This window comes from Carya illinoinensis, chromosome 5 (assembly GCF_018687715.1).
Source record: "Carya illinoinensis cultivar Pawnee chromosome 5, C.illinoinensisPawnee_v1, whole genome shotgun sequence".
Lineage (NCBI taxonomy): Eukaryota > Viridiplantae > Streptophyta > Magnoliopsida > Fagales > Juglandaceae > Carya > Carya illinoinensis.
Genome location: NC_056756.1, coordinates 19,428,892 through 19,439,226, shown reverse-complemented (window position 1 = coordinate 19,439,226; position 10,335 = coordinate 19,428,892). Strand labels below are relative to the sequence as shown.

At 33.8% G+C, this 10,335-nt stretch overlaps 1 non-coding gene across 1 annotated transcript; it reads right to left on the bottom strand.

The window, feature by feature from the left end:
- Window positions 1-9,921: 9,921 nt before the first annotated feature.
- On the bottom strand, window positions 9,922-10,028 carry LOC122312059. Its single transcript, XR_006242973.1, has one exon. It is a non-coding gene; the product is annotated as a small nucleolar RNA R71 (small nucleolar RNA).
- Between the last annotated feature and the right edge of the window lie 307 nt (window positions 10,029-10,335).

The window sequence follows — 10,335 nt, the reverse complement described above, 5'->3', positions numbered from 1 at the left end:
ATGGATCTGTGCTTGTCTAGAGCAAATACTTTTGTTCTCTATAATACTCGTTTCAGGATAAACACTTTCGTTCTCCACATTATTAGCCTGAGAGCAAGCATTTTTGCTCTCCATGATACTCACCTTGGAGAGTGAGCACTTTTGTTCCTGCAATGCTCACCAAATTGGCCAAGGCGAGTACCTTCATCTTTATATAGTGCTCAACTAGAGCCAAGCACTTTTACTCTCTAAAATGATCACCTAGGGCGAGGAATTTTGTTATCATGATGCCTCTCTGAGATGATAGGCATTTTTGCTTTCCATGATACTCGCCAAAGGGCAAGGACTCTTACTCTCCGCAAATGCTCACCCTCGTTCATGATTAGGGGTGAGCACCGATTTGAATTGAAGTCGGTATCCCCTAAATCTAACTTTGACTCCAACTTATCGAAACAGAGTCGGATTTGAAATTTTTATTTTCATATTTAACACATTTTAGATTTCATTTTTTGTAAGCTTTCAAGTTTCAAGTTTATTAAAATCGGTTAAAAAATAAAAAGGAAAACCAAATTTTAGATAGGAAAAAATCAAAAATATAACTAAAAATACTTCATATGCTATGCAAATTGAAAAATTAAAATAATAACACTACAAAAAAAATCAAATTTGCCGGCGTCGGTTATACGCCGGCAACTACCCAAAAAAACGTCTCTAATTAATTCACGGCGTTTCTCTAACGGCGCAACCGTCCGCCAGTAGTGGAGGGTCGCTATTTTCATTGTTTCGGCGTTTGTACAAACGCCGGTATTTGTAAATCTCATTAGTGGCATTTGTATCAATGTAGCGGCATTTCTTGAAACGCCACCACAGTAACTACATTAACAACGCTTCTCGAAACGCCGCCACTTTATCGTTGCCATCCTTGGCATATACTAGCGGCGTTACCATAATCGCCGCTGCGTCAACAATTGCCGACGCATCATATAAATTGGCGGCATTTATTTAAATGCCATTAATAGTAAATTGGCGGCAGTACATTGAATTTGTTAACGGCGTTTATATGACCGCCACTACTTTTTAAAATAGCGGCGTTACGAGAAATGCCACTACTATTAATTTGTCGACGCATCATATAAATTGGCGACATTTATTTAAATGCCACTAATAATATGTTGGCAGCGGCACATTGAATACTTTAATGGCGTTTATCTTAACGCCACCAATGACCTAATTTAATGGCGGTTATCTAAACGCCGCTACAAGTAAACTACCAGCTCGTCATATAATTTGGCGGCATTTCTTTAAATGCCACTAATAGTATTTTGTCAAATTTATTAACGACGTTTATCTAAACAACGCCAATTTTTAAAATAACGGCGTTAACATAAACGTCGCCATATTACGTTGCCAGCGCATTATATAAATTAGCGACATTTATTAAAAAGCCACTAATAATACGTTAGCGGCAAATTGAATTTATTAACGGTGTTTATCTAAACGCCACCATGAGTTTTCTTTTTTGTATTGCAATTTATTATAAATGCCGGCACATTTTTTAAATTAATGACATTAATATAAACACCACTACAAATATATTACCAGTGCTTTGCATTAATTAACAAAATTTAAGACATACCAATAATATGATATCCCACAATAAAAAATATATAATATATTAATTAATAATAAATATGATATAATGGGCCACTATTCATATAATAAAAAAATTACAAATCAAAACACATAAAAGTTCCCCATGGATAATTCTTCTTCTTCACGTTTTGTTTGTCATTAGCTTTAGGAGCATTTCTTTCATAGGTAGTTCTTCACATTTATCCAATAGTTCTTTGAAATTGTGGTGCAATTGTTGAGCTTGGAAAATATCAAAAAGTCATACTAAATTAATAGAGAGAATAATATGTTTTAAAGAAATAATACATATTGAAACAAGATGTGATAATCATAGGAGTAATATTTTTAACCTCCATGTTACTTGATAACTACACAACGAGTTATGTAATCTTCCTTTTACATTTTTTTCAATCCCTTGTCTATGCTTTGACCACACAGCTGGACAAAGTGAGTGCATTCTGCAAATTAAATAAATAAAGAAATGAGTACAAACCGAAGGAGGGAAAATCTGGAGAAGCATCAAAATGCAATCCCTTCATATCACAAATTAAGCCACAACAATAACACCATGGTAATGAATCATAGGGAAAGGCCACATAGTAGTAGAGGAAATGAGAAGCCACTGAATCCATTAATGTCACAATTTAATTCATCACAAATTAAATTGTTTATATATAGACATTAAAATAAACTGAAGATCTTGTTCCCCCAAAACCCAAATGTCTCATAGCATGTAAAGACAAATGATATTTACAATTCTAAGGAGTACATGCGCATCCACACGCATGTAGGGTTCCCTCTCTCTCTCTCTCTCTCTCTCTCTCTCTCTCTCTCTCTCTCTCTCTCTCTCTCTCTCTCTCTCTCTCTCTCTCTCTCTCTCTCTCGTAAATAAAAAGCCTTGCAATTATTTTCTATATATTCTCCCTTAACATCTTTATTTCCAAGTGAATTATTTTCCAATTGTTACATTTAATATTGCTGTAAAACAGATTTGCGATTGCAATATATATAAATAAATATATATATACTCTGTGTGTATATATAAGTGTTAAAAGTTAAAATAATCTCTGTAATTTGTCATTGTGATATATTTATAATGTCCATATTCTATTTTTGAACTTTTTACTCTATATAAATTACCTTCAATTAGTTCCTCCATAAGGAGAATATGATATCCTTTATTTTTTTTAAAGTTAACTATGAATATATATGTACTGTGTGTTTGGCCCCTTAAAGCTAAAGTTCTAATTCTGTCTAAAACTCTTTAGCTCGAATCGAAACTTACAAAAATAATAATAAAAATAAAAATAAAAAACTCTTTAGCCCTCTAGAAAAATATAAATTGCTACTTATCCTAATTCCTTAAAATGTGAAAAAGCTCTTCTAACTACTCCATTTAAAATCTTTGAATCTCCACAAAAATAAGAAAAATAAAGATATCTTAATTATTATTTTATTAAATCCGAAAACAATGTTCTCTAAGAGCCAAGAAATAATATTTTTATATATATGCATAAATAAATATATATGTGACCCCAAAAATTCTAAAAATATGAATATATATATATATATATATATATATATAATTAAAGCCAAGAATTTTGGCCTCTCACCATACGCAAATATATTTGTATGTTGGTATGACAGTTCGGAAACAAGTAGAGAAATAGATCTGATAGTGGTAAAACAAGACCATGCACTTGAAAATTTTTTACGCAGACGGTCTGCAGGAATAAATCACAACTGCATTCATTTAAATATGGAAATTTTTTACGCAGACCTATAGGCATATAACTTAATTTTTTAAATGAAAAATTTGAATTCAAAATCCTCACCCCTTGTATGAAAAAAATAAACCCAAAAATAGATGAAAACATTTTCAATAAAGATATTTTTCTTCTGCAAAAAGAAACTTATTAAGTGAAAATACATTATAGGCTTATGATGGAAGAAAATTGTGATTACATCTTGACTCTTGGATTATACAATGGAGCAAATAATAAAAAACCTAGGAATAAAAAAACCGACTAACCATCCCCAAAAAATCACTATTGAACTGAGTGAGAATACAAAACAAAACAAACCAAAACCAATCCAAATAAAAGACTACCATGAAGAAATAAAAAAAGAACTTGCAACATGCAACAAATTAGACCACACACAGAAATAAAGATATGAAATAAAATAACCAAATTAGAGATGTTAGCTAGATCTATATAAGATCAAATTATCAGCTTACAACCTAATATAATTTGATGTGGGATGTAATAGTGTTTTTCCTTTAAAACAAAAATAGTGTTTACTTCTGTTGATCTACTTATATGCGGTTGAGGAAAACTCTATACATCTGAAGATTTAGATGTCATTTATAAAGAAAAACATGGTAAAACTTACATCTCAAATATTTTATATTTACATATATATCAAGTATTAAAACTAAAACCATTTATCCTTTAATTATAAAAATCTGACAAATTGCGCTCATTTAATTTCAACCGCAAAGATCGATAAAAAAAGGTGAGTTGTACAAAATTATTGACAATCAAATCAAAGTATTTCGAATATGCTGTATCAGTTTTTGAGTACAAATTAAGTGCAAAATCACTGGATCAAATTATATTAGGTTGTAAGCTGATAATTTGGAGCGACGGGAGCACAAAAATGATGTTTAGAAAAGTTAGAAGGACTTGGATAGATCACAAAGACAGAAAGAAGTAGAAATGTGAAGCTAGAAACCTTGTGGAAAAAGCCAAAAAGAAAAAACAGAAAAGGAAAACATAGAAAATGCAAATTCTTTTGACCCCACGTACAGGTCTACTGCAAAAGTTGGCAAAATAAACCAAAAAAGAGAAAGCTAAAGGTGCAACAAGATATGATATCTTATTCAAAAGAAAAGTAGGTAGGAATGACCAAAACAATATTATTTTTAACTTTGGATAAGCAAAAGATTTTCCAATCTCGTCATTCTGGATTACAAGTTGGCTATTTATCCATTTACCAAATACCAAAAAGGTCGAATAAATTTAAGCAATTTATTTGTACTAAATTAGGAAACCTCATGAGTCTGCATCCATTATGAGTCTGCATCCACTATATATATATGATCCTCAGTACATCTCAAGTTTCTTGCACGTATTCAATTAGAGTCAATTTGAAAAAAAAAAAAGGATCTTTCATTAAAAAATAATTTTTTCATGTAAATTCTAGATTTATTTACTTTTTTAAAAATGAATGTGTAGGATTTATACACCTTAAATCTGCAAATATCATTCCTCTAATTATAATAGTAGCCACATCATACCTTAGAGTCCAAGTTGCCTCACCCTCATTCCCTCTACGTTTCACATGCAAGAACTTCAATTAATAATCCGTTCTACTTTAAATAAAAGTAAAATACTATTTATAAAGTTGTCCCTATAAAATACAATTTATATAATTTTTTATTCCGTCCTTATCTATTTTACAGTAAAACTAAAAAATTTTCAATGTAATGTACGTAAGTATCACATAATAAAGTTATTATGACAGTTTGTAAGGGAGTTTTTTAAGAATTCTTTCTCGTGAATCAACCAAAAGTACTAGTCTTCAGTTTCGTTGCAAAGACGTAACACAATAAATCAACACATATAGTACTCATCATGATCTTTTGGTGCAATGCTTAAAAGAAAAAGGTGCACAATTTAAAGGGGACATGCATATGCATTTATTTTATTGGCTACCGTACCTTGGCCATGCATTCAAATTGATCAGATTCAAAAATTGAAAGAAGGTGCAACTCGCAAGTGAGATTGATTAGGCAAGCACATACGTACGTACGTACCTACCCATGCCACTTCATCTTCCCCCCATCAAGTTGCATGAGCATCATATTCTACTGTCGTCAGAGGCGTCGTTTGCAGCAGCAGCAACCAGCGGGCCAGTGGCTTCAGGGCAGTGCGTTTTCAATCAAAAAGCTCTGTTTTTGGGCAGCAAAACAGAGCATCATAGATGGAGGCTGGTTTCGAACGGTGTGGAGACCAGGAGAAGGCATGTGTGGTGCTGGTAACTCCTAGGCTGATACTTTGAAACCTAGATGCAAAAAGAAGGAATAAGATCAAGAGGAATGTTTGCAGCGTGTAACACCGTATACACTAGGGAGGGAAATTTAAATTTTATAAAAATTTAAGGTGAGCTAAAGGCGCCAACTTAGTTTTTTTGACGGAAATTAGATGTGTGGGTGTACAAATATTTGAGGTGGGTTGTTTCCGTGGTTTTACGTTGGTTGGGAGGGATGGACAAGTTGCAGTGGGTTGGTTAATTAGCAGTGAGAGGAAAATTCAAGTTTTCTGAAAATTTGACAAAAATTGAAGTTGGCGCTCGAGTTTGGAAGACCCGTTTTTGTTGTGGGAAAATTTTGAGGGAACTCATATATGGCTATATATAAAGAAATTAAACTTATTCAGTTGGCCCTTTAGGCTACTATTCTTGATATCCTATCATTCATAATTTATATTAGACTTATACTATAGTATCTAATTACATGTTATTATATTATAGTATTACATTCTATTTCTAGTATCTAATTAAATGTTATTTACTATAATATTACATGTTATATTATACTAGTATCTAACTTATTTCTAACTTGTTTTTATACTAGTGTCTAAATATTTTCATACTAGACTTATACTATAGTGTCTAATCACATATTATTATATATTAGTATTACGTTGTTATATTATACGAGTGTCTAACTTATTTATAACTTATTTTTATAGTAGACATATTTCTATACTAGTGTTAACTTATTTATATAATTGATTATATATTGTAGTAATATCATGATATTTACATACACTAAACTATTAATCTATTTATATTACAGTATAAGTATATTATTTTATAATAATTAGCTCATATTAGTATAGTACTGAATTTAACTATATAAGTTCTAATATATATTGACAATACAACAGTTATAGAAATACTCTGGTGATCAAGGGGATAGTTATTTTCGTGAAGGGTCTTCTTCTCAAGATTGAATGAGAAGGAATTTGTTTTCTTTCACAATTTGGTGGAATATCTAGTTTGCTATGTGCATGATCTTTGTTTTTTTTTTTCTTTGTTTGTGATTTTTATTTATATAGCTTGGTGTGTTTTGGGATGATGGCGGAAGAAATCACTCAATTGTGGAATAAACTATGCCTCATAGAATCAGAAAAAGGTGAACTGTTCTAGGATGATGGCGGACGAAATCACTCAATTGTGGGATAAACTATGCCTTATAGAATCGGAAAAAAGTGAACTTTTGATTATTTGGGATGACATACAATCTACATTTGAACGTGAAAAATTTTGTTTAATTGGGAAGATAATGGCTGAGAAACGTATCAACTATGAAGCTTTCAAAAATACAATGTTAAAACTTTGGAAAACTGGAGTTGCTTTTAACATTGTGGAAGTGGGTATAAATATTTTCATTGTTGAATTTGTCTAAGGGTGAATTATCTCATATCTGGGATGGCCAACCGTGGTTATTTAATCAATATTTGATATGTTTGAAGTGGTTTGATAGGATTACTCCTCCCAAAGATATCTTGTTTTCTCATACTTATATTTGGATACAATTGCACAATCTGCCTTTTGGATGTATGAATTCTAACATTGGGTCTAAACTGGGTAAGTCCATAGGCAAAATGTTGCATGTGGAATCTTACTCTAAGGGTCATGGATGGGGCAAATTCATGCATGTTCTTGTTGAACTGGATGTACTGCAACCTTTAATAAGGGGGAAGATGATCTTGTTGGATGAAAAAACTATCTTTGTCTCTTTTAAGTATGAACGATTGCCTAGGTTCTATTTCCAATATGGAAGAATTACACATGTTGGAGTGGTTTGACCAAGTAAAGGAGTTTCAAGTCTGAAGGATTATCATCATTTCAACACTATGGCTCTTGGTTAAGAGCCTCTAGTAGCTTTCAACGTGCTAGAATTGGTAAATTTGTGGGTATTCATTCAATAGGATCTTCTAATATAGGATTGACAAACAACTGAATGTTACTGAAATGATTAGTGAGAATACCTTTGGATACAACCAAGTGGTTGATGTTAATTCTCCTAACAGACAAGGTGTTGTTCCAATAAGGGAATCTCATGAGAGTAATGTTGATTTCTCTCATGAGAATCTGAAAGGAAAGTCTTCTGCAGTGGAAAATGGTCCAATGGATCTTCTTGTTTTCCAATTGGATGATTGTCAAATGGAGATGAAAGCAAAAATGGTTGAATCTAATCATACTTCTACATATTCTTTACTAAAGTGGAAAATGAAGTTAAGGGGTAATATGAGGTGTTCTACTACTACATCCAAAATGTCAGTTGAGAAAAGAAAGAGGAAATTTGATGACTTGCAAAATTTCATATTGCAGATTTTACAAGTTCGCTCGAGCGGAGGCTTTTGGCCGCTCGAGCGAATTCAGGCAGATTCAAACGCTCGACTGCCGCTCGATAGGGAGCTCGAGCGGGTTGCTGAAAAACGAAGATCGCTTGAGCAGAGACATTGGCCACTCGAGCGAAATCAGGCAGAGTCGAACGCTTGATGTGCGCTCGATAGGACGCTCGAGCGAAATCAGGCAGAGTCGAACGCTCGACGCGCGCTCGACACCCCGCTCGAGCGAACATCGTATTTTGACAGATTTTAGGTTTTCCGCCGTGGGACCATATAAAAGCCATTTTTCACTCTAGAGCCGCGAGTTTTTGACTGGAGAACACTCTTTGAGAGAGAAAAACATAGCTAGAGGGATTCGAATCATTTGTTTTGGAGACGGAATTCCAATTTATTGCACGTACGTTGGATTCATACACGAGCACGGACGAGAGAAAAGCGTTGAATCGTTCCCTTGAGCTTTTGACGACGAGTTGAGGCTGCAAGGAGGATTTTTCAGTGTTTATTTTCTTCTTCCCATCTTCTCAGAAAAATTATGGTGAATTCGTTTATGTTGAATTCCATTTCTAGCATGAGCTAAATTTTCTTTATTCTAGAAAAACAATGTAACCTATTTCCGAACTATGCTTGTTTGTCCATGCTAATTTAATGCAATTCTCTCTTTGTTTATCTGATTTATTCTGAGTTTAATGCTTCTAATTAACTGGCCATTGATTAGATGATTATTAATCTTGTGATTTGCTATCGAAAGAGGGAATCATAGGGTAGATCTTGGATATTTCAGCATAGGTAAGTATAGAGATCGAAAGACTTGTATGAACCTGTGTAGTAATTAAATCATTGGTCTTATTGCGTTCTTGATTATTTAATTTGCATACTCTTGTGTGAATTGATAAACTAGAATCACTTCCAATTGACTATCGAAAGAGGTTTTTGGATGAATTAGAGATTTGCTAATAGACAAAAGAGGTTTAAGTTAAATTAGCTGGATGAGAAAAGCATAGTGAAGAATTATGGTGAAATCGATTTCCTAGAAGTTTTCTTCCCTATTGAATTTGATCTTTGAAAGTCAGTTTTATTTTCTTTGCTTATTTCTCTTTGAGTTGATCTAGTTTTATTTGCAACTACAAAAACCTTAGCGATTCCTCTAGATAAAATTGAGATTAGTATAATTTTGGTATTTAGCAAGAGTAAGGTACCAATCCCTGAGGACGATACTCTCCTTACCACTTTATTATAAAACTACGATACTGTACACTTGCAGTTTTGCACCGGTCAAGTTTTTGGCGCCGTTGCCGGGGATTGGTTTATTCTTATTCTTTTTGTTAATATCGATACAAAGTAATCTTGGTTTTAATTTAGAATTTTGTTTTAATTTGTTCTACAGGTGTGTCTTTGACATTGGATGCGCCGTACTAGATCTCGTGACATTATTCCTGTTGATCCGGAGATTGAAAGAACTCTTAGATCACTAAGAAGAAATAAGATACTAGCTATGGCTGAAGAAGATCGTGAGGTACTACCACGCACCTTGAAGGACTATGTGCGGCCAGTTGTGAATGGAAATTACTCGAGCATAATGCGCCAGCCAATCAATGCCAACAACTTTGAGCTCAAACCAGCTTTGATTAGCATGGTGCAGCAGGCTCAATTCAGCGGATCGCCACTGGATGATCCCAATATTCATTTGGCTATGTTTTTGGAGATTTGTGACACTGTGAAGATCAATGGTGTTACTGAAGACACCATTAGACTGAGATTGTTTCCTTTCTCTTTGAGGGACAAGGCTAGAGGTTGGCTACAATCTCTACAACCGGGAAGCATTGTTAGTTGGCAGGACATGGCTGAGAGGTTTCTTGCTAAATTCTTTCCTCCTGCAAAAACAGCCCAACTCAGGAGTGAGATTGGCCAATTCAAGCAAAATGATTTTGAGTCACTCTATGAAGCATGAGAGAGGTATAAAGACTTGGTTCGACGTTGCCCACAACATGGATTGCCAGATTGGTTGCAAGTTCAAATGTTCTATAATGGGTTAAATGGGCAAACTCGAACTATAGTTGATGCTGCTTCTGGTGGAACTCTGATGTCGAAGACAGCTGAAGGTGCTACTGCACTTTTGGAGGAAATGGCCTCAAACAACTATCAATGGCCAACTGAGAGGACTTTGGCTAAGAAGGTTGCTGGAATTCATGACTTGAAGCCGATAGCAGCTCTTTCCGCTCAAGTAGCTACTCTATCTCATCAGATTTCAGCCTTGACAACACAAAAGGATACCACAAAGTACAGAATATGTTGCATCCAC